General features: G+C 42.9%; 1 long non-coding RNA gene across 1 annotated transcript in view; it reads left to right on the top strand.

Moving 5' to 3' along the window:
- The first annotated feature begins 441 nt into the window (after nt 1-441).
- Nucleotides 442-6,318, top strand: part of LOC107573324 (uncharacterized) — a 6,915-nt gene continuing 1,038 nt past the window's right edge. The window contains exons 1-2 of the long non-coding RNA XR_001607487.1: nt 442-453; nt 2,051-2,053. This is a non-coding gene — a long non-coding RNA (uncharacterized lncRNA). The remainder of the gene's footprint in view (nt 454-2,050; nt 2,054-6,318) is intronic.

Genomic DNA, 6,318 nt, shown 5'->3' with positions numbered 1-6,318 from the left:
ATTATTCATATTTCCTGTTGTGAGCTAAATTCGCTACAATGCTAAAACTATTTTGATGCCTCTTAATTCCGGTAGTCTTAACTTTTCTATTCCAAACAATATCCTAATATCAACACAAGTTAAATATTTATGGATCGAACTCAGACCCACTTTACCCCTCATCTCAAAAATAACATATATGTCAATTTATGGAAAAATTGAGTCTGATATTCAAAGATGGATGTATCTGCCCTCATCCCCTTCTGCCCGAATGTCAGTAATAAAAATTAATATTCTGCCTCACATCAATTTTGTTAGTTCCATGCTTCCTCTCCCCCCACCTACAAATTATTGGAAAAAACTAGATTCTTTACTAACAAAATATATTTGGAATGGAAAATGTCCCCGCGTTAAGTGGTCTACACTTCAAAGAACTAAAATGAAAGGCGGATGGAGTTGCCCAAATTTTAAATGGTATCATTGGTCCTTTATTCTGCTCTCGGTTAAGAAATGGTTTGATCCTTGTTCACAGTCCTCGTGGAAAGAAATAGAGCAAGAGCTTATTTCACCAGTTCGTTTGCAAGATTTTTTATTTTCTGGCCTTAGGTATAGGAAGTGCTCATTACATTATGGACCTATACTTTCCTATACTCTCCAAATATTTAAAAAGATTGATTCCCTTTTTCCATCTAAAACTATATGGCATACCCATACTTCCGTATGGCACAATCTGAATCTGCTTTCTGGTGGACAACCATTTGTACAGCCAACTTGGGTTTCAAAAGGTATTCTAACGTTAAACGATATAAATGGAGAGAAATCAATTTTAGATTTTCAAGACTTATGGACCTATACTTTCCTATACTCTCCAAATATTTAAAAAGATTGAATCCCTTTTTTCATCTAAAACTATATGGCATACCCATACTCCCGTATGGCACAATCTAAATCTGCTTTCTGGTGGACAACCATTTGTACAGCCAACTTGGGTTTCAAAAGGTATTCTAACGTTAAACGATATAAATGGAGAGAAATCAATTTTAGATTTTCAAGACTTAATTGAAAGATTTAATATTTCCCGTAACACGTTATTTCTATATTTTCAACTTCGTTCTGCATTAAAATCTCAAAAGGTTCCTTGGAGTAATAATCTTCAAATTCACCCAGTAAAGCAATGGATTCAAAATGCGCCAAGCATAGGAATTGTTTCTTATTTTTACCTTTGCTTTTCAAATCTTAATACAGATAATTTTCCTAAAGCTGGAGCGTGGTTATCAGATTTGACTCCCTATAATAGAAGCATTGAATGGGACACAGTGTGGGATAATACATTCCACGCGTCCACAAACTCTAATCACAAATTCATTCACTTTAAAATTATTCAGAGAGCATATTTAACTACACGTATACGTTATGCTATGGGTATATCACCCCATCCATATTGCATATTTTGTGGACCAGGTTGCCTTGACACCTTGATACATATGTTATGGGACTGTCCAGATGTGCAAAAATTTTGGGACATTGTGCTTGATGTTTTATACTGATCCTGTAATTTTATTGTTGAATGATAATTCTCAATTTCCTATAAGTGAGAAAGAACGGAAATTTTGGCTAGCAGCTTTGACTGCAGCAAAGAAATTACTAGTTCAAAGCTGGAAACTTCTGAGAAGGACTAAACATATTAAGAAGTTAATATTAATATAATAATACCTGACGGAGATCGAGGCCTCGTTTCTCTTTTATTAATCCTTCTGCTCGATTTCCCGACACTCGCCATGAAGCCAGACCTCAAGGGCTTGAGGGGGCCCCGCGGTGAACGGACCGAGGGGGGCCCCGCTCCCTACCTCGCGTCAGCTAAGGATGGCCCTGTATATATATATATATATATTTAGAAATGGATCGTACTCACACACCATGGTTCCCGCATCGGAGCCCCGTCCGAAGAAGCCTCCGGTCCGGACCATCAGTAAGGTGGTCACTATGAAACCATAGAACCAACCAAAGATCATAGGTCCAGCATAGGAGAATGTAATGCAGGAAATTCCCACCTAACCTCAGTCAGGTGGAGATGGTGGTTACAGGGGAATTAGCCGCGATTCTTCCTCCCCCTACCCGCGGGCGGGGGAGGAGCACGAGCTGCGACACTAGCCTTCTGTGCCCGTCTCTGATTCTCAAACCGAGACGGGCCAGGACCTCTGGGTTGTTCGGGCTCAGACCTGGACCTCCTTTATCCAGGTCTTTCAGCAGGTCAGCCTGATATGCTTGGAGCATCACCATCGTGACAGCCCGACCTGCTGCTGCTGCGTATGCCCTGACATTCGAGCGAGATGTCAAGGAGGGGGTCTTAAAAGAGGACGTCTCACCCATAGAGAGATAGCTGGCCAGCGTCTCTCTCTATAGGGGCATCTTCTCATAACCACTTTCGCGCATTGCCTTGATGTTGGCATAACTCGTATGCTGGAATCGATGGATGCTTGACAATAAAACGGCCTCTTCCATTCCTTCTCAATCTCTGTATGGAAACAGGAAGAAAGGAAGGCTCACCTGAGCTGGAGGATTATGGCCAGAAAAAATAACGTTCATCGAGATGACCTTGCGATGTCACTTTCTTCGCCCGCTTCACAGCAAGCAAAGCCTCGCCGTGGCGCGATCCATAACTTTCAAAAGCTCATCATACACAGAGCAGGAGGATTGGGAAGGCTCAGCCTTAGCTTCTTTGCCCTCCTCAGACATTTCCTGCTTTTGCTGGGCCAAACCCAGCAGAGCACTGGCCCCTGGATCAGACAATGTTAATGAAATAACATCATCCTCCAGTGGCTCACTCTCGTCCACAGCCGACAATCGCGAGAGGGAAAACCCCTCTTCAAACTCATCGTCCAGATCCATCTGCGATCCCAACAAGCTCATTCTCCTCCGTGCCTCAGCAGCGGCGGGACCTGAATCGTGGGAAGCAGATGGCTGCCCATCTTTCCTCAAAAAGAGAGACAAATGAGAGTGGAGTTTTTTCACTGGAAAAACGCTCGCAGTGCATGCCGATTGCCCCTCAGAGACATTGCGTGTGTGTTCTTCGTCCAAACAAATAACGCATAGATCGTGTGTGTCATCGGATGTTAAACAACGACAACACGGATGCACACATCCTCTTAAACGCTTTGCTAGTGCTCGCCATAATGATATGAATAGAGATCGCTCTTACCACAGAAATGCACGCTTCAAACAAAACAGTCAATCAAGTTCAAGTTGAGCTTTATTGTCATTCTGCTACATGTAGGGACATACAGTCGAACGAAATGTCGTGCCTCACAGGACCATGGTGCTACATAAATACAGGCATACAACAATGAAGTAAAAGAGTAAAACCTATACACAACTAGCCTACTGACTGATTTTGACTATAAATATACTATATTTATAAATGTTTACCTATACATAAATTTAAAAATACAGACTATACGGATGCTTCACATAATACTGTACATGTGCAAAGAGAAACATTGTAAGTCAAGCAGCTGGCTGAGGAACAGTGCATGATGATTTGTAGTGCATGAGCATGTAAACACACATATTACGGAGTCTTTTGTGGGATTATGTACACAAAGCAGTGTGTGTGAAAAGTGTCTAGTTCGCATAGAGGAGAGTGTGTTTCTACAGGTGGTTTGTACAGGCATCTTTGCAACGGTGTTCACTGTCCGCTGGAGGGGGACATACAGTGGAACGAAATGTCGTGCCTCACAGGACCACAGTGCTACATAAATACAGGCATACAACAATGAAGTAAAACAGTAAAACCTATTCATAACTAGCCTACTGACTGATTTTGACTATAAATATACAATATATAAATGTTTACCTATACATAAATTTAAAAAATACAAACTAAATGAATGCTTCACATAAACACTGTACCTATACACAACTAACCTACTGACAGATTTTGACTATGAATATACTATATATAAATGTTTACCTATACATAAAAAAAAAAAAAATACAGACTATACGGATGCTTCACATAATACTGTACATGTGCAAAGAGAAACATTGTAAGTCAAGCAGCTGGCTGAGGAACAGTGCATGATGATTTGTAGTGCATGAGCATGTAAACACACATATTACGGAGTCTTTTGTGGGATTATGTACACAAAGCAGTGTGTGTGAAAAGTGTCTAGTTCGCATAGAGGAGAGTGTGTTTCTACAGGTGGTTTGTACAGGCATCTTTGCAACGGTGTTCACTGTCCGCTGGAGGGTCATGCGGTCTGCTGCACTACAGTTTCCATTCCAGACAGTGATGCAGCTGGGTGAGGGGAGACTTGCTCTTTTCAGCCGGTGGAGAAAGTGTAGGCGCTGTTGTGCCTTCTTGGAGAGTGACATGGTGTTGGTGGTCCAGGTGAGATTCTCTGTGATGTGCACCCCTAGGAATTTAGTGCTCCTGACTCTCTCCACAGTCGAGCTGTCGATGGTCAGTGGTGGTTGGTCAACGGGAGTTTCTCCTGAAGTCCATCACAACCTCCTTTGTCTTACTCACATTGAGGGACAGGTTGTTAGTGCCACACCATTCAGCCAGCTTTGCCACTTCCTCTTTGTAGTGCGTTTCATCACTGTTGCTGATGAGACCTACCACAGTTCATTGAGGGACAAGTTGTTAGTGCCACACCATTCAGCCATCTGTGCCACTTCCTCTCTGTAGTGCGTTTCATCGTTGTTGCTGATGAGACCTACCACTGTTGTGTCACAAGTGAACTTGATCATGTGGTTGGAGCTGAACTTGGCAGTGCAGTCGTGGGTCAGCAGCGTGAAGAGCAACGGGCTGAGCACACAGCCTTGTGGGGCACCTGTGCTCAGTGTGGTAGTGCTTGAGGTGTTGTGGCCGACACGGACTGACTGAGGTCTTCCAGATAGAAAGTCCAGGATCCAATTACAGAGGGAATTGCTAAGGCCCAGCAGGTTTAGTTTATTGATGAGCTGTTGTGGGATTATTGCAGGGGTGGCAAACTCCGGTCCTGGAGAGCTGCAGCCCTGCAGAGGTTCAACTCCAACCCTAATTAAAACTCACCTGCCTGTAGCTTCCTAGTAACTGTTCAGACCTTGATTAGCTTGTTCAGGTGTGTTTGATTAGGGTTAAAGCAAAACTCTGCAGGGCTGCGGCTCTCCAGGACCGACATTCGCCACCCCTGGATTATTGTGTTGCATGCTGAGCTGAAGTTGATGAACAGCATTCTAACATAACTATCTTTATTTTCTTGGTGGGTAAGACCCAGGTGGAGGGTGGAGGAAATTGCATCATCTGTAGAGTGGTTTGGACAGTATGCAAACTGGAGCAGATCGAGTGTGTTGGGGAGGCTGGTTTTGATGTTGTGCATGAGTAACCTCTCAAAGCACTTCATCATGATTGGAGTCAGTGCTATGGGACGGTAGTCGTTTAGACAGGACACAGGTGATTTCTTTGGTACCGGTATGATTGTTGTGGATTTGAGACATGTGGGGACGACTGCCTGGCTCAGCGAGGTGTTGAAGATATCGGTTAGGACATCTGTCAGCGGTGCAGCACAGTCTCTCAATACACGGCCAGGTATATCGTCAGGACCCGCAGCCTTGCGGGTCCTGACGCAAGGCAAAGCTGAACTCTGCAGGGCTGCGGCTCTCCAGGACCGGAGTTCGCCACCCCTGATATAGTCAATCATAGTGCATAGACCAGTGATTCTCAAACCTGTCCTGGAGTACCCCTGCCCTGCACATTCTGTATGCCTCCCTCATCTATCACACCTGATTCAACTCATCAGCTCATTAGTGGAGACTGCAAGACCTGAAGTGGGTGATATAGGGAGACATACAAAACGTGCAGTACTGGGGGTACTTCATGGAGAGGTTTGAGAACCCCTGCTATAGACTGTAAAAATTATAACAATTAATGGCATTACAAAAACTGCATTACTTATAGAACATACAATATGAGATCCATTTAAAAATAAAAATAAATAATAATAATAATAATAATTCAGTCAGCTGAACTCTAACTTTTTTGTGTGTAAATGTGTGGATTCATTTTAGATTGTATGTGTACAGCATAGTGAAGGAGTCATCGGTACTTTATGGAATGTAAAAGAAAAGTGACTTTCTTAAATTTTTTTTAAAGAAAAGAGGCTTTATTGGCAAAATGAAATTTCTGTGTGTGAAAAAAAACAACAACATATAGCCCTTTGCCTTTTGACCCCTACCTCTCCTTCTCCCTTGTCAGAAAGTCAGAAAGAGCTTTATTACCAAGCATGTTTACAGACACAATGAATTTGACTTGACGACGGGAGCTTCTAGTGCAGAAGAAAGTATGGACATAGTGCA

Source organism: Sinocyclocheilus grahami, unplaced genomic scaffold, assembly GCF_001515645.1.
Source record: "Sinocyclocheilus grahami isolate Dianchi unplaced genomic scaffold, SAMN03320097.WGS_v1.1 scaffold1918.1, whole genome shotgun sequence".
In the NCBI taxonomy this organism is placed as follows: Eukaryota; Metazoa; Chordata; class Actinopteri; order Cypriniformes; family Cyprinidae; genus Sinocyclocheilus; species Sinocyclocheilus grahami.
The sequence above is the reverse complement of the archived record's forward strand: the minus strand, read 5'-3'. Positions and strand labels throughout refer to the sequence as shown.